Here is a 27,795-nt window from a genome sequence, read left to right on the forward strand (position 1 = left end):
CATCAACACACAACACATCGTACAAGCATGTTTGACTAAACCTGAACCATCAACACACAACACATCGCACCAGCACGCTAACAGTTTGACTAAACCTGAACCATCAACACACAACACATCGTACCAGCATGTTTGACTAAACCTGAACCATCAACACACAACACATCGTACAAGCATGTTTGACTAAACCACTTCTCACGAGTATCCTCCTCCTCTCAGTATATACGATGTGCGTGTTGGTAAAACTTGGTTCTTTTTTTCTCTTTCACCAAAAATGATTATAACAGTAACGTGTGTTTTCTTATTGGAAAGCCACATCCGGCTATCTGCTCGAATCCCTGATTTTAGCGTTGTAAATCCGTAGACGTACCGCTGTACTAGCGGGTGCACAACAGTAACATTCACTGTTTGTCAAAAACTTGTGCTTGTTTATTAAAGCAAAACATGAGCTACCTGTCCACCAAGGGCAATCGAACCCCGAATTTTAACACTGTAAGTCTATATAATATAAATTCAACTGGTTATTATGCGCAATAAGGTCCATGTTAAATAAGATACCAGAGAACAAACTTCTTGAATCATTCGATTAGTTTAAGATCAAGCAAAGGAAAAACAAAACAAAACATTTTTTCAGGATTATAACTTTTCGCAAAGTATCACGAGGCAAAAATAAGAAATTCAGAGGGCGCTTAAGTCGTTTAAGGAGATTCACATTCACCTCTGTGATTGGCTTGATATAATTTTATTGATAATGTATGATACTGTTGAATTAAACAAGGAGCGAATTTCGTGTAACAGTGGCGAATAGCCCTTAATGAACGTAAATACAAAGTCTAACAGCACCAGTAAAAGGTCGAAAACACGTTCAAAGTAACCGTCGAAATTCGCAGCCACTGAATAAAATTTTAGCCCACCTGTGAAAAAGACACCTTGGAAAAGTGCCAAATTAGCACGTCACGAACTTAAACGACTAGCCATAACTGCGAGTCGTTATCACAATTCGTTTAACGACGACTTTAGAATTGTGGCAAGTCGTTTCTGCAAATATCTGCACCATTTTTACGCAAACATCGTTGTCCGACTGTCGCAACTTCTAACACAAAAAGAGACATTCTTGTTACATATAAAAATTACCAACTGTGTCTTTTCTCAGGGTTCAGAATAATATTACTATGATAAAATCAAGACGACTGTTAAACAGTTTCAATTGATGAAACACCTGATAACTGGGACAAGGTCCTGGCCACGTGCTTTATGATTCAACATTTTGTTTACTGAAATACTGATATATAATGCTGTAAGGGATAATTTATATTGCCATAGTTACAGTGAAACTAGGCCAAACATAAGAACTGACGACATAAATAGCGTTTTGTGAAACCAACACAAATTCAGCGACCATATATCAAATGGTAATTACAAACAACTATACGAAAGAAACACGAACAGCGCATACACTGATGTCACTACAACATATGTTCCTACACTGACTGAAATAGTAAGAGATAAAAACCGCCAAATGTTGATCATGTTTTACTTTATTTTCAATATTATAGTTTAATAGGTAAAGAATTAAAGTGATAAAAGTTACATATTAGAAAATCTAGTTTACCTTTATATTACAAACAGGTAGTTTCAGATACTTATCTACAGTCATATAAAAAGCTCTCTTGCTCAAGTCGTCTGTTATTCCGAGCCCACAGAGAAAACAGTAGAACCCACCGACAACTATGTGGCTACTTGAATGGGAATTGACGGTCACACTCATAACATGCCGACGACCTTGAAGAGCGAATTGTTTATTTTTGAGAGGATCATAAGAGACTTTCTCTACGAGAAACAATGTTTAATATCTATATTTACGATTCACTACAAGTTGCTCTTAACAGTAAACCTAAAAAAAAAATTCTTATAAAACAACGACTACCCTAAGATTGTTTACAAAAACGCTAGTTGTTTGTAAGTTATGTGTTTACACACGGTTTTTTTTATGAACTTTCTTCGTATTTTAATATCGTTTTATCACGTATACACCAAACAACAGCTTGAAAATGTTGTACATGCAGTTTAGGTCCTGTAACGTTGTTTTGTAGGCCTAACTTGATTACACGGAGGGTAAATTCGGGCCTCGATCAAATGTTGGCATACACGCGCGCACTTTACCCCATACGGCACTGAGGAAATGAAACTCACCTGGAAAGTGAATGCCGGTGCACCCACACACCAACTGACTTACACACTCCAGAAAAATATTTTCCTGTTTTACAGCTTGGACTCGCAGGCTTAACTGATATGATTTCCCGCTGACTATAGTTACTTGTCACGATTTTCTCCCGGTACAAGCATTTGCTGCAGTCAACACACACACACACGAGAGCATGGATAAAAGATGCGTCACGTCTCCATGGGAACCGAGGCGCTGCTGTGGTAACCAAACAATGGAGGAGACACCATTATATTCCACCTCGGATACATCAGCAACATGGAAGTCCACAAGTGTCGAATCAACGCTAACTAGTTTTGAATAATAACGTAAGACACGGTGACACATCGTTCGTTTGATAGACACACGCTGTTACCCTCGCGTTATCTTTATCTGATTCGTTTGTAAAACTGCTTAGAATTCAGCGAATAACGGGATATTGAACTATTCTCATACGAGTAGGCTTCACAAAATAAATCTGGAACCCACCAAGGTACAAGGGCGACTTCTTTACCAGCAGCGAAACGTCAGTGAGCAGATACAGTTACCAACAATATGAAAACCTACTTAAGTGAAAGCCAGGACTAATGGGTCACACCTGTTTCGGACTGGTGACAGTCTCGCGTTAAGAGTTAAATTTCGAATCTCAAAGACAAATGTTATTTCTAAGAGATTCTACACCCCCTTGACCAATAGATGGTCAGTCCAAAAAACTGTATCGGCATTGTTTCTGTACTCTCTGACCATTTGTTTGTTTTTAATTTCGCGCAGATACACGAGGGCTATCTACATTAGCCGTCACTAATTTACCACTTTTAAGATAATCGACCGCCAACTCTTTAACCAACGAATAGTGGGATTGTCTGGCACGTTATAACGCCCCATGGCAGGTTTGGTGTGAAAGGAATCCCAACTCACGACCCTCAGACTACAAGTCAAGCGCTCTAACCACCTGACCACGCCTGGTCTGACGAACAGTTGTTATCAGCCAGAAAACAACAAAACACACGTGATGACGTTGTTTCCAAGTTACTGTACTCCGTGATGTTTTATCACAGCTTGTTTACAGATAAGATTCAACAGCATCCTTGTATGGAAGTCAGTCGTGTTTTGTAAATGGTACTTTGTAATTAAAATTTATTTATTGTTTGCTTCTCCTGTTATCTGTAACCAAAATATTCTCACAAAACCTAAAACACGCCGATAACAAATCTAAAGACACGACAACATGTTACAAACACTTCTAACATTGACTGCTCAGTGCCTAAACATTGTATCCACTCATCTTCGGTGATTCCATATTCAATACCTAAGCGTTTGTTTAATAAACTATCTATAACTTCGACATTCAATCCATGACTTACAAGTGTACTGAAATTTCGTTTTATGTCTCGCCACCGTTCCAAGGCACTGGATTTAGATAAAAAAATTGTCACCAGTTCACTAATTACAAAGTCTCTGCTTAACGAAAAACAGAAACAACACCTGACACAGATTCAATTGTTAAAAGTTACAAGTAACCCTTATCGTGAAACGTTTCATTACTTTTAAAAACTGCAGAATGTAAACAGTAAAATAAACATCTGTTTAATTTTACGTTGTCATAATACGTTTTGTACAAAATGAACGTGTATATATGAATGTATGTACGTATGTTTATGTTTGTTTTGAAATTCACGCAAAGTGACACGAGGGCTAGCTGCGTAAGCCGTCCATAATTTTGCAGTGTAAGACCAGAGGGAAGGCAGCTAGTCATCACCACCAACCGCCAACTCTTGGGCTACTCTTTTACCAACAAATAGTGGGATTGACCATAATGTATTAACGTGTGGTATACAAGTAACCGATTTAAATGGGTGACAACAAGGGTTAAAGAGAAATTAAAAGGTTAATAGTGCGGCGAGTAACAAAGGTTAAATGGATAGAGTTCAGACGTTAGATTTATTTATACCGCTTTGAGTATTGGTGTAAAGTATTTTCTTTATTTTCATGTAAAGATGACATGGTGTTAAAGCTAAGTCAACCTTTGAACTGTATATACTTAACTGTCGTTCTCAAGTATATCTCCAATTTATGCATTTTTCAATATAATCGACAAAATACTTATGTAGATATTTCGGTTGATTATACTAGCTTTATAAACATCAGTGGAAAACTTACACAAGTTTATACGGTCCGATAATAATGCAACCAATTTTGGTACGGATTTCGTATAGTGGCTCCATCTGGTAGGCATTAAGTGAAGCAATCATTACAACGGTTATCTTAAACCATCGAAAACAGTTTAAAGGCTCATTATGAAGCATTATGTTTTGCACCTATGGAAAAACTAAGCCTATGTGGAACTGTCCCTAATTTTTGTACTGACCAAAAAAAAAGGCAATTGGTCAGTATCGCCTTACGTAAGGTAACACACCATTCATTCCGAAGCAGCTTCTTTAGAGTTTGGGGCAAGCTCTCAACAGGGGTGAGAAATGATGTTTTGGGAACTGAAAGATTAAGGTGTAGCCAATTTTGAAATAATTCAAGATTAAGCGTTATAAATATACTTTTCATGACTACAATTAACAAGTAATTATTATAACTCATATAGCATTTTAATGTGTGTTTTTATATTGTGAATTTTGTTATTTAACTTCCTTTCATACATTTTAAAAGTAAGGGTACACGTAAGAAATCGTATTTAGTAAATAGAGGCGTGCATGACAAAACTTCGAGAAACAATGCGCTAAAGGATTGTTCTGTATTCTAATAAGGCATCTATAGTTTAAATGGGGGGAACTGCGAAGACTCGAACCAGGTCACCAGCTCTGAAATCGACAGGGTGAATCTACGGCCTTTCTAAAATCTCTGAATTCCTTACCGTAACAGATTCCACATTGTGGATCACAAGCAGTACCTGGAGAGTCGTAGAACGATTAAATACAATATATTGTTTTTAATTTTAAAACAATTCTTAAATTTTTGTTCCAATTTAATAACATAATGCAAGATACCGACAGCCACAAAACATGTTTGTTCCTATTTTATAACACTATGCAACAACATTCTTACTTTTTCTTGTTCCTGGGCAGAAAGTATTATTTTCCAATTTGTTAGGCCTAAAGTAAATGGAAAAGACCTATTTTTCTCTTCAAACTTTGCTTTTCTGACCTGGGTAATAAAATTTTCAAATTTACCCATTTTCCAAAACATTTCAGGTAGATTCAGTGCTGAGCAGCTGATGGAGAATTTTCTCAAACTTATAAAAATTTTCAAGAACTTTCTAGAATGTTGTAGAAGAGGAGGTAGATCAGATACAGATGGTGAGAGAAACTACCACAACCAAAGAGACATCAATACCTTGATCAGAGATCTTGGTCTAACAACGTTGAAGATCCAGATTACAGATGGTGAGAAAAACTACCACAACCAAAGAGAAATCAATAACTTGATCAGAGATCTTGGTCTAACAACGTTGAAGATCCTGATTACAGATGGTGAGAGAAACTACCACAACCAAAGAGACATCAATAACTTGATCAGAGATCTTGGTCTAACAACGTTGAAGATCCAGATTACAGATGGGGAGAGAAACTACCACAACCAAAGAGACATCAATAACTTGATCAGAGATCTTGGTCTAACAACGTTGAAGATCCTGATTACAGATGGTGAGAAAAACTACCACAACCAAAGAGACATCAATAACTTGATCAGAGATCTTGGTCTAACAACGTTGAAGATCCAGATTACAGATGGGGAGAGAAACTACCACAACCAAAGATGCATCAATAACTTGATCAGAGATCTTGGTCTAACAACGTTGAAGATCCAGATTACAGATGGTGAGAAAAACTACCACAACCAAAGAGACATCAATAACTTGATCAGAGATCTTGGTCTAACAACGTTGAAGATCCAGATTACAGATGGTGAGAGAAACTACCACAACTAAAGATACATCAATAACTTGATCAGAGATCTTGGTCTAACAACGTTGAAGATCCAGATTACAGATGGTGCGAAAAACTACCACAACCAAAGAGACATCAATAACTTGATCAGAGATCTTGGTCTAACAACGTTGAAGATCCAGATTACAGATGGTGAGAAAAACTACCACAACCAAAGAGACATCAATAACTTGATCAGAGATCTTGGTCTAACAACGTTGAAGATCCAGATTACAGATGGTGAGAGAAACTACCACAACCAAAGAGACATCAATAACTTGATCAGAGATCTTGGTCTAACAACGTTGAAGATCCATATTACAGATGGGGAGAGAAACTACCACAACCAAAGAGACATCAATAACTTGATCAGAGATCTTGGTCTAACAACGTTGAAGATCCATATTACAGATGGGGAGAGAAACTACCACAACCAAAGAGACATCAATAACTTGATCAGAGATCTTGGTCTAACAACGTTGAAGATCCAGATTACAGATGGTGAGAGAAACTACCACAACTAAAGATACATCAATAACTTGATCAGAGATCTTGGTCTAACAACGTTGAAGATCCAGATTACAGATGGTGCGAAAAACTACCACAACCAAAGAGACATCAATAACTTGATCAGAGATCTTGGTCTAACAACGTTGAAGATCCAGATTACAGATGGTGAGAGAAACTATCACAACCAAAGATACATCAATAACTTGATCAGAGATCTTGGTCTAACAACGTTGAAGATCCAGATTACAGATGGTGAGAGAAACTACCACAACCAAAGATGCATCAATAACTTGATCAGAGATCTTGGTCTAACAACGTTGAAGATCCATATTACAGATGGGGAGAGAAACTACCACAACCAAAGAGACATCAATAACTTGATCAGAGATCTTGGTCTAACAACGTTGAAGATCCAGATTACAGATGGTGAGAGAAACTACCACAACTAAAGATACATCAATAACTTGATCAGAGATCTTGGTCTAACAACGTTGAAGATCCAGATTACAGAGGTGCAGCTGGTGAGAGAAACCTCTGCTACTCCAACCACAAAGACATCAATGACTTGATCAGAGATCTTGGTCTAACAACGTTGAAGATCCAGATTACAGAGGTGCAGCTGGTGAGAGAAACCTCTGCTACTCCAACCCAAAAGACATCAATGACTTGATCAGAGATCTTGGTCTAACAAAGTCGAATGTCGAGCTTTTGACATCCAGGTTCAAGGAGTGGAATTTGTGAGGTGAAAGTGTGCAAGTCACAAATCAGAGGAAGCATCACCAACATTTTTCAAGCTTCACTCATCAAGATGGGCTCTGCTTCTGTTATAATGTATGTGGTCTCTGCAAAGCAACTGGAATTGTCTGTAACCCAAACGAGTGGCATCTCTTCATTGATAGGTCATCTAGAAGCCTCAAAGCTGTGCTGCTCCATAATGGGAATAAGTATCCGTCTCTTCCCCTGGCTCATTTGATGCACCTCAAAGAGGAATACAACAGTGTCAAGACCTTGCTAGAAACCTTGAAGTATGATGTGTATGGCTGGGAGGTTATCAGAGACTTCAAAATGGTGGCATTCCTGATGGGTCCCCAAGGAGGCTTTACCAAGTTTCCCTGTTATCTTTGCCTTTGGGACAGCAAAGAACACCTCAGCGCACTACAATAGAAAGCACTGGCCACAACGGACCGAGTTTTCTGTGGGGAGGGCACCATGTCAAGTGTGAGCCACAAGTGGACCTCCAGAAGGTGTTGTTCCCACCACTGCACATAAAATTGGGTCTCATGAAACAGTTTGTCACAGCTCTTGATAAGGAGTCTACAGCGTTCAAGTACCTTCGTGACTTCTTCCCAAAGCTGTTTGATGCAAAGGTCAAAGCTGGTGTCTTCGTTGGACCACAAATAAAGAAGATCCTGGAATGCAAAGAATTCTCCAAGAAGCTCAGTAGGAAGGAAGAAAAGCTTGGGGCAGCTTTGTCGCAGTGGTTTGGGACTTCTTGGGCAATCACAAAGCCGAAAATTATGTGGAACTGGTTGAGGCTCTGGCGAAGAACTACGAGTTGTCCCTGAAAGTTCATATCCTAGACGCTCATCTTGTTAAATTCAAGGAGAACATGGGTACATACTCAGAGAAGCATGGCGAGCGTTTCCATCAAGATATACTGGACTTTGAACGCCGCTACCAAGGAGCGTATAATGAAAACACGATGGGAGACTATATTTAGGGACTGATACGTGAAATGATTTACATTACAGTCGCGAATCTCGAAAAACTACCCACTTCTAAACATTTTTGTATAACTTTAGTATAAGTACATGTAAATCTTGATTCATATGTTGTTTTATTCAGACCTTATGTAAATGAAAATGTGCAAATTTGTCCGTTTTTTACAAAGAAAATAGGTTAATATATAAATTTCATTATCCAGGTCACAAAAGCAAAGTTTGAAGGGAATAAAGACCATTTTCTGTACTTTTACAACATAAGTAATTAAGAAATAACACATACTATCCAGGAACGAAATTTGTGTTACACCAGGATGAAGGGATTTTACTGAAGTAAATTAAAACATCAGTTTTACAAACTGTAAAATTAAGATATATTTACCGGACCGTTTGAGAGAGAATGTTTCATTAGTCTGCCGAGTTGAAAATCAAAAGGTCCAAGGTTCGATCCCATTGCATGTTCGTGTACAAATCAATAACACTACTTACACATATTAATTTATATGTAAAATATGCTTGCACAGTAAAAGAACAAACAGTTATTGTAACGCAGTCCTACATCATATTCAGGCATGGTTTAGCAGACGAGTTTTCTTCACGAAACCTTCTACCTATAAGGGGACAACTTTATAATGATGAGATGTAATTGTGGATAAGAAGTATAAAAACACAGTGAAGTTACAGGAAAGGGGACAACCTTATAATGATGAAATTTAATTGTGGATAAGAAGTATAAAAACACAGTGAAGTTACAGGAAAGGGGACAACCTTATAATGATGAAATTTAATTGTCGATGAGAAGTATAAAAACACAGTGAAGTTACAGGAAAGGGGACAACCTTATAATGATGAAATTTAATTGTGGATAAGAAGTATAAAAACACAGTGAAGTTACAGGAAAGGGGACAACCTTATAATGATGAAATTTAATTGTGGATAAGAAGTATAAAAACACAGTGAAGTTACAGGAAAGGGGACAACCTTATAATGATGAAATTTAATTGTCGATGAGAAGTATAAAAACACAGTGAAGTTACAGGAAAGGGGACAACCTTATAATGATGAAATTTAATTGTCGATGAGAAGTATAAAAACACAGTGAAGTTACAGGAAAGGGGACAACCTTATAATGATGAAATTTAATTGTGGATAAGAAGTATAAAAACACAGTGAAGTTACAGGAAAGGGGACAACCTTATAATGATGAAATTTAATTGTGGATAAGAAGTATAAAAACACAGTGAAGTTACAGGAAAGGGGACAACCTTATAATGATGAAATTTAATTGTCGATGAGAAGTATAAAAACACAGTGAAGTTACAGGAAAGGGGACAACCTTATAATGATGAAATTTAATTGTGGATAAGAAGTATAAAAACACAGTGAAGTTACAGGAAAGGGGACAACCTTATAATGATGAAATTTAATTGTGGATAAGAAGTATAAAAACACAGTGAAGTTACAGGATAGGGGACAACCTTATAATGATGAAATTTAATTGTGGATAAGAAGTATAAAAACACAGTGAAGTTACAGGAAAGGCGACAACCTTATAATGATGAAATTTAATTGTGGATAAGAAGTACAAAAACAGTGAAGTTACAGGAAAGGCGACAACCTTATAATGATGAAATTTAATTGGGGATAAAATGTATAAAAACACAGTAAAGTTACAGGAAAGGGGACAACCTTATAATGATGAAATTTAATTGTGGAAAAGAAGTATAAAAACACAGTGAAGTTACAGGAAAGGGGACAACCTTATAATGATGAAATTTAATTGTGGATAAGAAGTACAAAAACAGTGAAGTTACAGGAAAGGCGACAACCTTATAATGATGAAATTTAATTGGGGATAAAATGTATAAAAACACAGTAAAGTTACAGGAAAGGGGACAACCTTAAAATGATGAAATGTAATTGTGGATAAGAAGTATAAAAACACAGTGAAGTTACAGGAAAGGGGGCAACCTTATAATGATGAAATTTAATTGTGGATAAGAAGTATAAAAAACAGTGAAGTTACAGGAAAGGCGACAACCTTATAATGATGAAATTTAATTGTGGATAAAATGTATAAAAACACAGTAAAGTTACAGGAAAGGGGACAACCTTATAATGATGAAATTTAATTGTGGAAAAGAAGTATAAAAACACAGTGAAGTTACAGGAAAGGGGACAACCTTATAATGATGAAATTTAATTGTGGATAAGAAGTATAAAAAACAGTGAAGTTACAGGAAAGGGACAACCTTATAATGATGAAATTTAATTGGGGATAAAATGTATAAAAACACAGTAAAGTTACAGGAAAGGGGACAACCTTATAATGATGAAATTTAATTGTGGAAAAGAAGTATAAAAACACAGTGAAGTTACAGGAAAGGCGACAACCTTATAATGATGAAATTTAATTGGGGATAACAAGTATAAAAACGGTGAAGTTACAGGAAAGGGGACAACCTTATAATGATGAAATTTAATTGTGGATAAGAAATATAAAAACACAGTGAAGTTACAGGAAAGGGGACAACCTTATAATGATGAAATTTAATTGTCGATAAGAAGTATAAAAACACAGTGAAGTTACAGGAAAGGGGACAACCTTATAATGATGAAATTTAATTGTGGATAAGAAGTATAAAAACACAGTCAAGTTACAGGAAAGGGGACAATCTTATAATGATGAAATTTAATTGTGGATAAAAAGTATAAAAACACAATGAAGTTACAGGAAAGGCGACAACCTTATAATGATGAAATTTAATTGTGGATAAGAAGTATAAAAACACAGTCAAGTTACAGGAAAGGGGACAACCTTATAATGATGAAATTTAATTGTGGATAAAAAGTATAAAAACACAGTAAAGTTACAGGAAAGGGGACAACCTTATAATGATGAAATTTAATTGTGGATAAAAAGTATAAAAACACAGTAAAGTTACAGGAAAGGGGACAACCTTATAATGATGAAATGTAATTGTGGATAAGAACCAACAAACAGAAATTTGAGCATGCTCTCCCCCCTTCTACTCTGTTTAACTTGTCTACTTTTACACCACGTTTTGAACCTTTGAACGTGTATTCTAACTTGGCTGTTTTTATACATGTAAAATTTTTAGATATCACTGGTGTATGTTTTGTTTGAAGTTGAGCACAAAACTAAAAATGGGCTAACTGTACTCTGCCCGCCAAATTATGACCTGTCTTCATTAAAACCCTGAACATACTCGTTGACCTGTTCAAGTATTTTCACTTGTATACAAATACACGCTTTAGAAATACCAATATTTCAATACTTTTTGAATACTGTCGTCATCCACAACGGATAAAACATGTTTTATTGCAGTGTCTTAATTAAGGGAAATTATAAAATTAGCTCCATCACCACCGTAGTTATTGTTCGCCTTAATCCTTAATGGATAAAAGAAATTCACCATTAAAATTATTAACTCATATTCCTTTACGTGTTGTCGCTCTCGTGCAGGCTGATATATACCACAGGAACTGTATTCCACACTCTACTGTTTGTTCTGAATTTTCTTTAACAACAACAATTATATCACGTTCTGACTGCTTACAGCTCTTAATATAAAACAGGTATAAGGCCGCTGTTTGTCATGATTTAAAAGTGTTCAGATCTGTTGAAAAGCATAAAAATAGTGACATTCTAACGTTTGGAACAGCTATGAACAACAGTCTTGGTCATGTGTACCCTCTAACACCTGCCTTCTAGCTTTACCACCAAATATAAAACATTAACAACCGAAACAAAATATTAAATCGTTTTGCAGATGTATTCGAATAAACCAATCAATAGTTAGACCACAATGAGATCTTCATGTTCCGAACAGATGTATTACTTGCTTACATGTTTATACCATCTTTAAATAATATTTTTGGTAACACTGAGAACATTTGACGTTTTCAGACATACCTTTAGTGTTTACGTTAAGTTTCTGACCAGACAGAGGACAACACGGCTACTTTTAATTGACTATCATTGTTATAATGCGCCCAATAATAGTGATCATAGGTACATCGCGGCTCGAACCTTGGACCCTGCAGTCCTCAGCTGAGTAAATATATTCTTGTTTTATCACACTTAAATACTTTCTGTATTCTATGAGAATGCATTAAAGATCAAACAGTTCTACATCGTCATCACAACTGAGTGATGAGCCACTTACTACAGTTGCCACATGATGCATTTCATTTCGTAGGCAGAAAATTACAGTTGTTTTCACCTCCACATGGAATGCGAACCTCGTTAAACAAACCATAATACATTACATGAGAAACTCATTATTAGAGTGTTCTATCCGAAACTGGGCGTCTCTTAATATACCTGAACAAAAAAACAAAAACCTTTCAGAAAAACTGATGCGGAAACTCATCGGTAGAGACCGACCGATGTGAGTCAACTGTCGTAATCTTGTTACCATGGTGAAAACTTTGTATTGATTATACCCGAGCTCTAAGGGGCCACCCGTCACGCTTAAACACAAAACTTAAATCTGTGGATGTGGGTCTACCGAGCGATCCAAACACATTAATGTCAAATGAATCTTTCTGAAAACGAAAGTGGATCAGTGAGTAAATTGGATACTAAAACCGTTTAGTGACGTACCTACAAATCTTTGTGCACTATAATCACAACCCACTTATTAAAGTGCAATCAAGCTTCCAATGAAACAATCCTTTCATTCAGAAGTGTAGAGAATGACTGACAAAATATTTAACTCGACGAAGTACGTATGAAAAAAGTAACCTAATTAACAGCAATAAGAAACATTCAGTGTATATAATTAATATTAGTATTATATCCACTGACTAACTGTTTGTTTGGAAATAACCACAAAGCTACACGATGGGCTATCTGTGCTCTGCCCACCATCTAGCGGTGCGAGTCCGTAGATATACCGCTGTGCCACTAGGGGGCTCCACTGACTGAAAAGTAATTACTATTAATATTAGACTTCCGATTAAAGTGACCAAGCTACCTGCTAACACGAAAGTTAAACATCAGCCCAATAATAAGAAAAACTAGTTAAACTTTTTTTTGTTCTTACTTGCAAAAAAAAATCAACTAGCGCCATCTTTTGACAACATTTCAAACTTTTAATGGGCTGTCTACGTCATAAAAAATCGCGGATTTGTACCAACATCAGCAAACGCAGCGACAAGAGAGTTTAACTCAAAGTCACAGGACAGACCATCTAAAATCTAGTCATCACGGGGAATCGAGCCGCGAGTTTTAGCTTTCAAAGTTCGTAGACTTACTGCTGACCCAGAGACGAGACCGAAAGAAAACCTTTACTGCTTTTTAACTTTAGATTTATCTTCCCTTAAGCAATTGTTTGACTGACTACGTACCGTACTTGCCTTACAAATAAATTAGCAAAAGCCACGACTGGTAACATAACAATCCCGAACACAAAGAATAATTCTTTCTTGACGTATCAACTTTGCTGTTTGTGATGTAAACAATTCTTCTGTGTTGTAATCTATGAACTTAAGAGTTAGCTTTGAGTTGAAAGTTGTCTATTTAGTACGGCAACATGACCTCTGTGCTACGCAATAATATAAGTTATTGTACTTAAATACCATATTTGTTTTGAATTTAAAAGCTATTTCATTACACAATGCTACGAAATTGGGTACATCGCGCATGCGTGATTGTTTTTAAAAGATTTGAGCGCAACACTATTGAAATGAGGAGGGGGGTATTTTTATTGTATGTTGTACATTAACGGATCCTCCTTATGATTATATTAAGCTGTCTGATATGAATATAATCGCTGAAGGTCAGAAACTCCAACTTTAGAAGACACATCTCAACGTCTCTTGCTAGTCTTGTTTCCGTTAGGTTTAAAATTCTATCGATACTTTGCTTAATTACGAAACACCATCACTCGCTGATGAAAGTAACTGTGGGAGTTTGAAAAAAATCCTAAACCTAATTTCACTCCAAAACCGACTTAAGAGAGTACCAAGCTCTACACCTAATTTCACTCCACATTTGATGGTGTACGAGTCCAAACTCCACTGTTACCTCCTTAACAAAAAGTTTCTCAGTGCTGTCAATCACTTTTGTATCCAATGCTATTCATTTCATGGTTATTCATAGTACGTATAATAATAAACTTGTATGTGTGCGTAACTCAAACACGTCAATATCGCTATTTTGTCTGCACTTAAGTGTTCATATTTTTCAAAATCTTTCAAGTTTTTAGATCATAATAAAGCTACTCAGTCAGAGTGGGAAACAGAATTTTATTGTCCACTTAGAAAAGACCACACAAGAAACTTCCTGCAGAATCAATAAAAAAAATATTGTCATAACCTTCCAGATAGACAGATAGTATACTTGTGTTTTCCTTTTTTCCCTGTTGTTGGTTTGCACTATTTGCACACGGTAATAATTCTTTCGGACAGTGACAAAGCGTGTACATCTCTAGAACTGAAAGTTTGATATGTTTTATAAAAAAAATATTTTCGTTATTACAGTTGGTTCTTTTTAACGTCACAGATTACAATCGTCAACGTAACTTGTAATATTTTTAAATGTTTGTTACTGAGATACACAAAGGCTGCAAATTTTGCCCACCACAGCCATAAAAACCAACTTCTTTTTAGGAGAGTGTTTATAAGGCACTTTGTAATTTGAACACTTTCCAGCGGTAGTTCAGAGAGCTAACTTTTAAACAAGGATTACCGAACTCAGTGAAATAGCACAGAGAATACGTAATCTGTACAAAATTTATTGTTGCTTGTTTAAACCTTCAAACTTATAGCTCAGACACTAGGGGCGTTATGATTGCCACCAAGTGTGCTGGTAATGTCACTATTAAGATATCAAATAATAACGACAAGTGTCTCTGAGATTTGGGTACAAAATTCAATTTTTATCAATGTGCTACCTGCCCCACCTTCTGAATCATACGCTCGTCAATGTGCTACCTGCCCCACCTTCTGGATTATACGCTCGTCAATGTGCTACCTGCCCCACCTTCTGGATTATACACTCGTCAATGTGCTACATGTCCCACCTTCTGGATTATACACTCGTCAATGTGCTACCTGCCCCACCTTCTGAATCATACACTTGTCAATGTGCTACCTGCCCCACCTTCTGAATTGCACACTTGGCAATGTGCTACCTGCACCACCTTCTGAATCATACACTTGAGACAATCTTGCAGTTGATCTAGTTGAGAAACCCACCACCGCTAAGATCGTGAAACTGACAAATCACACCGACATGCCATTCATTACACGTTTCTGCAGTGTGAAAAGCAATAGTTTTGTAAAGCCATGTGTTCATTGCGCGAAATATTTAAGATTATGAGAATTTCTGTCAGAATATAAACATGATCTGGTTTGTTTTGAATTTCGCGCAAAGCTACACGAGGGCTATCTGCACTAGCCGTCCCTAATTTAGCAGAGTAGGACTAGAGAGAAGGCAGCTAGTCATCACCACCCACCGTCAACTCTTGGGCTACTTTTTACCAGCGAATAGTGAGATTGACCGTAACTTTATAACGCCCCAACGGCTGAAAGTGCGAACATGTTTGGCGTAACGGGGATTCGAACCCGCGAATGCCTAACTACTTGGTCATGCCGAGCCAATATATATAAAAGTAAAATTAGATTTAGTAGACACCGTTTCGGTCAACAGTTTGTTGCTGACTCTGACAGTGAGAAAAAAGTTGCTGAACGTCCGAATATTATGGTGTTAAAACAACTGAAATTATCTCAGTCTGAACAATCTAGTTAATTCGATACATTGTTGCAAAATTCAAATACGCTTTCATATGGAAATACGGAGTTTAATTTGAAAGTAATAAAGAAATCGGAAAAGACAGTGAAATATATTTTACGAAGTCATAAAAACCACAAAATTACAGTTTTATACCATTAATCTAGTTCTAACGCCTTCGTGGTATGTCTAATATATTGCTATAAATTTGTTCTTTCGTTGAAAAAGTTATTTTAAATTATTTGGTAAAAATAAAGCCAAGTCCAGTACATATAATAATAACAACTTAGTCTTATTTCTTTAATATTTTTACACCTGTACCACTGCACACCAAAGTTTACATTTCATGTTCACGCGGAAATACTTCGCTAATGGAACTAGTAGATCGAACAGACGCTCCACTGATTGACTGGCACTCTACTGACTAAAAACTAAACTACTCAGCACTTCACTGCCACCTTCTTAATTGGCTGGCTCACTCGTACTTATATCACATATCTCATTTATGTTCTTCGAGGGTACTATATTTTCGTCTCATCACGATGTGTTTGGGATTTCGCTCGAGGGCAATTTATACTAACTATCCCTTATTAACAGTGATAGAAAGGCAGCTAGTCAACACTACTTAACGCCAACTATTGGGCTTCTCTTTTACAAAAAAATGGTGCGATTGACCGTTACATTATATTGTCTCCAAGGCAGAAAAGGGAATATGTTTATATGCAAAAACGGCTCGTTTTGAGAAAACACTTTACATAGAAGAGCGAACAAATGTAGAGGGCGGTCATGTTTGAATATATAATTTTAATACCGCTGACTACATTTTGACAACACAGTTACACAACCCTTCAAACATGTGGTCAGCTTCCGGTCAGTTAGATGTTTCTTTATGAACCTGACGATGACCGAAGAAGGTCGAAACGTTGTCGCTCTTCTATGTAAAGTGTTTTCTCAGCCCAAACGAGCCGTTTTTGCATATAAATTTCTCAACAAGTGGGTTTCTCGTCATCACTGATTAGGGGAATATGTCTAATAACAGAGATTCGAACCCGCGAGCGGCGGACTGGAGTCGAACATCATAGCCATCAGATAACGACTAGCTTGTGACGTCATCTAAAACATCCCAGTTATACAATTCTACTTTAACGCCATGCGCCCTCTATCTATCATCTATATTACAGGATTGAAATTTGAAAATACAACTTATAAAAGTAAGTTAACCAATGAAAAACGACTAATTATTGTAACGAGGCTTAACAAGAAAAAACCATGCAGTTAGTCTGGGATCGTACAACCGAAATGCAAGGTTTGAGCCAGTATGTAGGGACATACAAGTTAATTCGTTTCTCTATAAACGTTCCCTTTTATTTTTAACAAGTATCGACACACACAGACGCACGCACACAAACTGTAGTATGCGTCATAAATTGTTAAAGCTCTCAGTTTAATCAAATACATTACAGCGCAAACATCAGATACGTGGTTACACAGTGTACATCATGTACAATAATTATAAACTCTGTTTATTACTCAGAATACACGACAATAATTTTACGAAATTTGATGTTCCTGGTGAGATTAGGCTTAACTACAATCTTTAAAATAACTAAAGAAAATTAAAATAATAAATTTATATTCCTTTTATAATAACACTGACAAACAAAAATGGTTGCACCTACACCTACTACAACGTCAAATAGCTACTAATATTTTCTAGTGCAATATTCATTTAAATTTTAACACACTGGTCTCAGTGCCCACTATAAAAATACAACAAAACACTTAAGCCACGACATCAACGTAATGATTAATTAATACCATTGGAACTGGTTAAGATAATATTACAAACCCATTTCTCTCACACAAGTAAGCGCTTTTCCCAAAGTTCACTATAATCAACATATTACTATGCTATACGATATTAATATCTGGTCATAAACCGTGAAATGAATTTACCCAAAAATGTAAACTGGGTTAATTATTCGTTGATTAGTTGAATCGTACGCATAATACTTAAATTGGGGGGGGGTCTAATTTGTGAGAACAATCAGCACGTCAACGCAGAAAATTTGTAAAAACATAGATGTTAGATTAATTATAGAAGTAATTTTGCATGAAACAACAGCACAGCTGTTCACATTCAAATTTTACACAACAGCACAGCTGTTCACATTCAAATTTTAAACAACAGCACAGCTGTTCACATTCAAATTTTAAACAACAGCACAGCTGTTCACATTCAAATTTTAAACAACAGCATAGCTGTTCACATTCAAATTTTAAACAATAGCATAGCTGTTCACATTCAAATTTTAAACAATAGCATAGATGTTCACATTCAAATTTTACACAACAGCATAGCTGTTCACATTCAAATTTTAAACAATAGCATAGCTGTTCACATTCAAATTTTACACAACAGCACAGCTGTTCACATTCAAATTTTAAACAACAGCACAGCTGTTCACATTCAAATTTTAAACAACAGCACAGCTGTTCATATTCAAATTTTACACAACAGCACAGCTGTTCACATTCAAATTTTACACAACAGCACAGCTGTTCACATTCAAATTACACAACAGCACAGCTGTTCACATTCAAATTTTACACAACAGCACAGCTGTTCACATTCAAATTTTAAACAATAGCACAGCTGTTCACATTCAAATTTTAAACAATAGCACAGCTGTTCACATTAAAATTTTACACAACAGCACAGCTGTTCACATTCAAATTTTAAACAACAGCACAGCTGTTCACATTCAAATTTTACACAACAGCACAGCTGTTCACATTCAAATTTTAAACAATAGCACAGCTGTTCACATTCAAATTTTAAACAATAGCACAGCTGTTCACATTCAAAATTTTACACAACAGCACAGCTGTTCACATTCAAATTTTAAACAACAGCACAGCTGTTCACATTCAAATTTTACACAACAGCATAGCTGTTCACATTCAAATTTTAAACAATAGCATAGTTGTTCACATTCAAATTTTAAACAATAGCACAGCTGTTCACATTCAAATTTTACACAACAGCATAGCTGTTCACATTCAAATTTTAAACAATAGCATAGTTGTTCACATTCAAATTTTAAACAACAGCACAGCTGTTCACATTCAAATTTTACACAACAGCACAGCTGTTCACATTCAAATTTTAAACAACAGCACAGCTGTTCACATTCAAATTTTAAACAACAGCACAGCTGTTCACATTCAAATTTTAAACAACAGCATAGCTGTTCACATTCAAATTTTAAACAATAGCATAGCTGTTCACATTCAAATTTTAAACAATAGCATAGATGTTCACATTCAAATTTTACACAACAGCATAGCTGTTCACATTCAAATTTTAAACAATAGCATAGCTGTTCACATTCAAATTTTACACAACAGCACAGCTGTTCACATTCAAATTTTAAACAACAGCACAGCTGTTCACATTCAAATTTTAAACAACAGCACAGCTGTTCATATTCAAATTTTACACAACAGCACAGCTGTTCACATTCAAATTTTACACAACAGCACAGCTGTTCACATTCAAATTACACAACAGCACAGCTGTTCACATTCAATTTTACACAACAGCACAGCTGTTCACATTCAAATTTTAAACAATAGCACAGCTGTTCACATTCAAATTTTAAACAATAGCACAGCTGTTCACATTAAAATTTTACACAACAGCACAGCTGTTCACATTCAAATTTTAAACAACAGCACAGCTGTTCACATTCAAATTTTACACAACAGCACAGCTGTTCACATTCAAATTTTAAACAATAGCACAGCTGTTCACATTCAAATTTTAAACAATAGCACAGCTGTTCACATTGTATTTACACAACAGCACAGCTGTTCACATTCAAATTTTAAACAACAGCACAGCTGTTCACATTCAAATTTTACACAACAGCATAGCTGTTCACATTCAAATTTTAAACAATAGCATAGTTGTTCACATTCAAATTTTAAACAATAGCACAGCTGTTCACATTCAAATTTTACACAACAGCATAGCTGTTCACATTCAAATTTTAAACAATAGCATAGTTGTTCACATTCAAATTTTAAACAATAGCACAGCTGTTCACATTCAAATTTTAAACAATAGCATAGCTGTTCACATTCAAATTTTACACAACAGCATAGCTGTTCACATTCAAATTTTAAACAATAGCATAGCTGTTCACAAACATTCAAACAAATGATCATTTTGTAACACTGCGTGGGAAGCTAGGCTTTAATTAATATAAATACGTACCGTCTACCTATGGACTGGTTATTAATTGTTAAATTATGTTACTTATTAAAACAGCTCTGTACAACAATAATACATTTGTTATTTCAATAACTGACTATCATATACGAAGATGTGTGCAATAGTGAAATAACATACTATATGATTCTGGTGTTTTTCCATAAGTAACTTACATGCAGTTTCAATGTTGATAGCAGTGTCATAATTAATACATATATATATCCGAGTCCTCTGCCACGGACGAGTAAATTCGTTCTCAATAATACGTAACTTAAACGCTAGATGTCAGCACCGACATGCATTTGACCTATTTACATATTGTTTCACTTTCGATCCAAAATGGCGTCACGAAAAAGGTTACAAATGAAGAAGCATCAGAGCTGTATTTTGAACTTGGTTCGGAGTTGCCGTAGCAGCTAAAATACTTGGAAGTCAACAGGTTAAATTATTCAATACGCTAAGAAGATGCACCGAAAGCTCACATGAACACGAACCCAGTGGCAGTGTGTTAGTAACATAGAGATGTTTGCTACATAGTCAGCCACTACCTGAAAGTTCTGTTGGAGATGTGCAGAAAGCTATCTTGTCTTACTTCATAAGAAAAATGTAGAATATATACAAAATGTTAAATACCATAAGTAGCAGCGCTATATCTGTAAAAGCAGAAATTTTACATCGCAAAAATTGGGGGTTCGGCTGAATACCCGCTAACCTACCCCAAACCAGGCATACGCTGGTCGACAGTGTGTTGCCAAGAGCACGTGACGGAGCCAGTTCTTTTCACCATTCTGATAACTGCTGTTATGTGAAACTTACTGTGACGAAGATTTATAACTTAACCCTTACCTTCCCGAAGAAGATCCGTTATAAATATTACAGTATATGGAAGACAGGAGGTTTGAACTCTCATGTAAGTGTTTTATACTGCGTGCGAGTTGTTAAAGGTAAAACAATGAAAACATTCATATTTTATTTACTAATCCACACAGGCTGCATGCGTATTTTTTTTTTATATTCCCCTGAAAAAAGTTTACGTGTGCCCCCACCCCAAGCATAATAACTTGACTAATTTTGCAGCGTTGCGATAAATATACAAGGGGTATGTAACTAAATGGGAAACTCGAATGTAAACAGACACAAATTATGTGAAACATTGATAAAGTGTTGAAACATAGTAACCTGCAAGGAAAAAACATTTAAAAAGTGTGTTGGGATATACTGAGCCTTCTGGTCAAATGATCAAATTACGTTCGAAATAAAGTGTAAATACTATAGAAGTTAACCTAACATTGACTTAGCTGTTTTCTAGAAGTCGCATGATGTTATGTTCAAGTTGTATCAAAACTAAAAGTTATGTTACGATCTAGAAACTTTGAATAGTGCAGAGCAGTGACAGTTCAGTATAAATAGTTACTGATTCAGTAAGAGTAAGTTCTGTAAGTTAATCATAACACTGGTCAGCAGTTGTTATCGATCAAGTGTATTTTTGTTAAACGTTATTAGGCTTACAGTACTTTATGTTGAAAGTTTGTTTGTAAACTTAAACAAACGTTGCTGAAAAATATTTAAATTCATTACCGTCTCGTGGACTGGATCTAGTATTATATTTTATCATATCAAAAGACCCCGCTCAGATCCGGCATGGCTAGGTGGTTAAATCTGAGGGTCGCGGGTTCGAACTCACGTCACACCAAACATGTTCGCCCTTTCTACGGTGAGGGCGTTATAATGTTACGATCAATTCCACTATTCATTGGTAAAAGAGAAACCCAGTAGTGGTCAGTAGGTAGTTATGACTAGCTGCCTTCCTTCTAGTCTTACACTGCTAAATTAAGGACCGCTAGGGTAGATAGCCCTCGTGTAGCTTTGCGTGAGATTAAAAAACAAATAAACAAACAAGAACCTGTTCAATGACAGAACAGTTACAACAATACGTTTGGCAAAGGGCTGGACATATCGAGACTTGTGGTAAAATAACCAAGTTTATTCTAATGTCCTGTGTCTCAATGAACCAATCCCTTCATAGATTTGTTTTCACGTTATATCTGCTGGAGGCGTTTAATTTTTGAATGCTAAAGGGCCAATTACAGCGTTTAAAACTTATTATTTTCAGTTCTATTTTCTAGATTAACAAAATAATCTTCATCGCGTTTAAAACACTAATTTTCTGCCTATACACGAGTTTGCTCGAATCACAAGAAAGCATAATCTAAAATATTAATATTGGATAATTTAATACAAATAATTGTAATAAAATAATAAAAACTGAGAAATGATTAATCCATTAAAAAATTTTGGGAGTTAGAGTATAAACATTTATTAAATTGTGCATTACTGCGTAAAATTTCCTGTCTGAAAGTAGAGGAAAACAATTACTTGAACTTTTTTGTATTAATCAAACACTTAACATACATACATATATGCACATAAAATACACACACGATACACTTCTTTAAACATTAAAAATCAGCATAAAATATCCACACACTGCTCTGAGATTCTGAGGTCCTCTTATGATTCATAGCGGCCACAGCGCACCAGTCAGGCTTACCCATCATCCTAACATAGCAGCAACGCCGCCCTATGGGTGGATTTTGCGCTAATAATTACTAATTGTAGTGGTCATACATAATTATAAAAGTGGACATATTCTACAAAAAAAAAGTTTTTTCCTGAGAAGAAAAGTGGTCAGATTGTGCTTGTTTTCATTGCATCAAAATGTACAGAGCTAAATGTTCACTGATATAAACTGTAATGTTTTTTATATATTAAAAGTGGTTCTATTTATTGACAAAATAGTAGTTCTTAATAGCTCTAGTTTCTATTTACTTCAATAAAGTTTCAATTAAATCCTCACATACTTTCATAGTAAAATTCGTGTTCTTGTTGTACTTTTTTTTTAAATTGTGTTCTGTGATAAATAAAGGTTACTGCACATACCACAGTTATATTTGTTAATTGTCTGAATCTTGAATACCCAAAGTATGAAACGTTTTATGAATTTTTGTTTCTGGTGCCATTCAATAGATGGCGAAAGTGTTTTGGTTATAATGACGCATGCTACCTCCATAACAGTGAGATTACTTCTACAGCTAGTCCAGTGCGCCAATACTTTAACTGATTTCTCTGTTGTCATTTCCCTAACTTAATTAAACGATGTTAAAAAGCAAATAGTTTTAATTTAGTTTCGCATATTCGTGTTTGTCATACCGTGTTTTTTGTCTCAATTATTTTCATTCTCCGATTCACATTTTTCCCGTTTCCCAAATTTAGTTCAGCTTTTAATTTTCAGATTTGTATTTTTTCCAATGCCTGTGTTTAAAAAAGTATTTAGTCAGAAACCACTACATATTGTTCATTCAGTAACTGAGAATTAGAAGAAATATACTTTTCTTTGGGGTCAAATGTAAATATAATACCCAGGTGCACACCCTCAGGATCCTTTTAGTATGCATACAACATTTTACATCTCTACGATCTTCTCTCTTGGAGCTATGACAGTCACACACACACACAAACACACAGACTCTCGTATTATTTACATATGTATTGTAATTTACTGGTACAAAACTGACAACAGATGGCACCACTATAGTTACTAACAACGATATATGACGTTTCCCAAATTAAAACTGATTTTCATGTCAATATTATGATATATATTTCAGACACGACATCTAAGTCCTTTCTATGCGAATACCTGTACCTAAATATTGCAAATGACTTTTACATTAAAAATAACGCAAAACTTATTGTCGTTCAAACTAAAGTAGAAAAACTAGGTTACGCTACATGAATTAAAGTACTATATTTAATATAAAAACTTGGCACATTTCTATATATACGTAAGACACCTATATGGCACGAGGTAATAACCTTTTAAGAATATTAATCTACATGGTTCATCAAATTCAATGATTCACCAATTCTTACTCTGTTACTATTATCTTCAACATTAAGAATAATTTCAAACATCTAAATGGGGTTTGAAAAAGAACTTCTGAAAATAGCATAATTAAAACTTTGAAACTGCAGACATTAAATACAATCTAAGATCTAAACTTAGGGATTCAATAACTTTTGTAGTATATCAGTCAGTAATGTGGAGGTTAACAAGCTGACATGAGTCATGTGAAATATGTATATCAGTCAGTAATTTGTAGGTTAACAAGCTGACATAAGTCATGTGAAATATGTATATCAGTCAGTAATTTGCAGGTTAATAAGTTGGCATAAGTCATGTGAAATATGTATATCAATCAGTAATTTGCTGGCTAACAAACTGACATAAGTCGTGAAGTATCTATATCAATCAGTAATTTGTGGGTTAACAAGCTGACATAAGTCGTGAAGTATCTATATCAATCAGTAATTTGTGGGTTAACAAGCTGACATAAGTCATGCAAAGTATGTATATTAGTCAGTAATTTGCAGTTTAACAAGCTGACATAAGTCATGCAAGCTATGTATATCAGTCAGTAATTTGCAGGTTAACAAGCTGACATAAGTCATGTGAAGTTTGTATATCAGTCAGTAATGTGTGGGTTAACAAACTGACACAAACCATGTGAAGTATCAGTCAGAAGTATGCATATCAGTCAGTAATGTGTAAGTTAACATAAGTAGTGTGAATAATGTATACATATCAGTAGTTTGTGGGTTAACACACTGACACGAGCCATGTGAAGTATGCATATCAGTCAGTAATGTGTAAGTTAACATAAGTAGTGTGAATTGTGTATACACATCAGTAGTTTGTGGGTTAAGAAACTGACACGAGCCATGTGAAGTATGTGTATCAGTCAGAAGTTTGTAGGTTAACACGTTGACAAAAGTACTGTGAAGTATGCATATCAGTCAGTAATGTGTAAGTTAACATAAGTAGTGTGAATTATGTATACACATCAGTAGTTTGTGGGTTAACAAACTGACACAAACCATGTGAAGTATGTGTACCAGTCAGAAGTTTGTAGGTTAACACGTTGATAAAAGTACTGTGAAGTGAGTCAGTAATTTGTGAATTATACCAGCTGACATAAGTAGTATGAAGTCAGTAATTTGTGGGTTAACAAGAAAATGTAAGTAGCATGTATAGTCAGTCACCAGTTTAAGAGTTAATAGACTGACACAAATAGTAAAAATAAACATTCTCCAAGTAAAACTGCAGAGTTAAAATGTTTTGGTGATATATAAAACTGTATTTATTGGATATTCTATACATACCTTATGCATTCCACAAGGAAAAAATGGAAGCCCATATCCAACACTAAATCTTGAAGAACGTGAGCTGAAAATAAAAGACGATAGGCGACACGGGTTTTACAGACTCTACAGAAACGACTTATAAAATTTCTTAAATTTTTAAGAGGGTGCTTCATCATATTTATAAAATCAAATGTCAAACAAGTATAATTTACTGAAGTCTTACTGTTATGACTTTTCTTCAGTTAGCAGTGCACTCTACAACAATGATTATATTCAAATAAATGGTCACTGGTTAACTTAGCAGTCATACAATTCTTGGGTATACTGTATGAATACTGACAAAAATCATGATTATATAAATATCCTGGAATTGTACTCATTCCTTTAGGACAGACAATCGACTCACTTGTGTGAAAACAAAACAAAAATACAGAAAGATGTGAAAATAAGTTTTAATAAATAGATTAAGCTACAAATACAATTAGTATATAACACAATCTATTGAAGTTTTATTTTTTCCAGTTACTAAAAAAGACTATTACAAAATAATCACGTTTCTAGCTCTGCCTAATTTCCATCTGTCTCGACTTCATAGTTTGCTAAAAATTATAATCTAAGCTGAATGTATCTAAACTCCAAAACAAAAACACAATTCGATCTACTTGCTGGCTGGCTGACTCCAACTTCAGTTTGAACTGTTACTACTGATTCTACTTACTCTAATGACATCAACTGATGTACTTCATAGTTTTATATGAAGCTAAGGTAAGCTATCAATTTTCATGATACATAATGTGGCAGCAACTCATTACTGTATCAAACAGAACAGAAACAAACTTCTAGTGACATTACAAAACAATGTTGTTAAACAGTAGCAACTCATTATTACTGTATCAAACAGAAATACAAAATTTTATCTAACACCACAAACAATACTGTTAAACAGAAGTCATTATTATTGCATCAGATGGAATAGATACAAACTTTTATCTAACATCACAAACAATATTGTTAAACAGTCCAAGATGAGGAGAAAACCCACTTGTAGAGAAAATTATATATTTAAAAACAGCTGGTATGGGTAGAGAAAGCACTATGTAGAGGAGCGAACAATGTTTTGACCTTCTTTAGTCACCATTACGTTCACAAAGAAAGAAAGAGTTTTTGACCACCTGTTTGAAGATGGTTGTGTAATTTAGTTTAGGAATGTAGATGGCGTGCTTAGATGTTGGATTATATTTATTAATATAGGTATAAAGGTGTTTCTTTGTATTGGTTTATTTTGGGCTTGAGTCATTGTATAAATAAGGATTCTTTAATTTTGCGTTTGTTTATGTTTGTTTCTTTATTTAGTATTTGGGTGTTTTCTCTAGTTATGTTGTGTTTACTTGATTTGCAGCTACTGGTCAGTAACCCTTTCTTTCTTTGTGAACCTGATGACGACCGAAGAAGGTCGAAATGTTGTTCGCTCCTCTATTAGTGCCTTCTCTACCCATACCAGCCGTTTTTAAATATATAATTGATAAACAGTAGCAAGTCATTATTACTGTATCAGACAGAATAGATACAAACTTCTATGTAACATCACATACAATATCGTTACACAGTAGCAAGCCATTATTATTGTATCAGATGGTATAGATGCAAAGTGTTATGTATCATCACATACAATATCGTTACACAGTAGCATGTCATTATTAGTTTGTAAACTGAACCTTTATAAGGTATATACAGCAGCTTCAGGTTGTTTTGTCAGGAAGTTTCCAAGACAAATAATTAAGAGTAAACAGTATAAATAAACACAACTATTAGGATGTCTCTTGATTCATTTTATTTCTTTGATAAACTGGACCAAGGTAACTCCCCATCCTGGACATCCTCAAAACAATATATAGAAGGATGGTCAGGTGGCACATATACATCTTTGTAGCTATGCATATAATGATATGCGAAGTAATGTCTATTCAGGATCATAGTGCAATGCATACACTAATTTGTACTTACAATGGAAGATTCTCAGGAGATAACACTACATAACACAAATACATAAACTATATACCACAAATTTTGTTCCTGGATAGTATGTGTTATTTCTTAATTACTTATGTTGTAAAAGTACAGAAAATGACCATTATTCCCTTCAAACTTTGCTTTTGTGACCTGAATAATGAAATTTAGAA

General features: G+C 35.2%; 1 protein-coding gene across 4 annotated transcripts in view; it reads right to left on the reverse strand.

The window, feature by feature from the left end:
* The window catches only part of LOC143251875 (forkhead box protein N3-like), a 100,676-nt gene that overhangs the window by 41,574 nt on the left and 31,307 nt on the right, over positions 1-27,795 (reverse strand). For all 4 annotated transcript variants that reach the window (XM_076503184.1, XM_076503186.1, XM_076503187.1 and 1 more), the window contains exon 2: positions 25,634-25,697. The gene's annotated coding sequence lies outside the window, so the exon portion shown is untranslated. The remainder of the gene's footprint in view (positions 1-25,633; positions 25,698-27,795) is intronic.

The sequence above is a fragment of the Tachypleus tridentatus genome, chromosome 6, assembly GCF_004210375.1.
Source record: "Tachypleus tridentatus isolate NWPU-2018 chromosome 6, ASM421037v1, whole genome shotgun sequence".
NCBI classification, from domain to species: domain Eukaryota; kingdom Metazoa; phylum Arthropoda; class Merostomata; order Xiphosura; family Limulidae; genus Tachypleus; species Tachypleus tridentatus.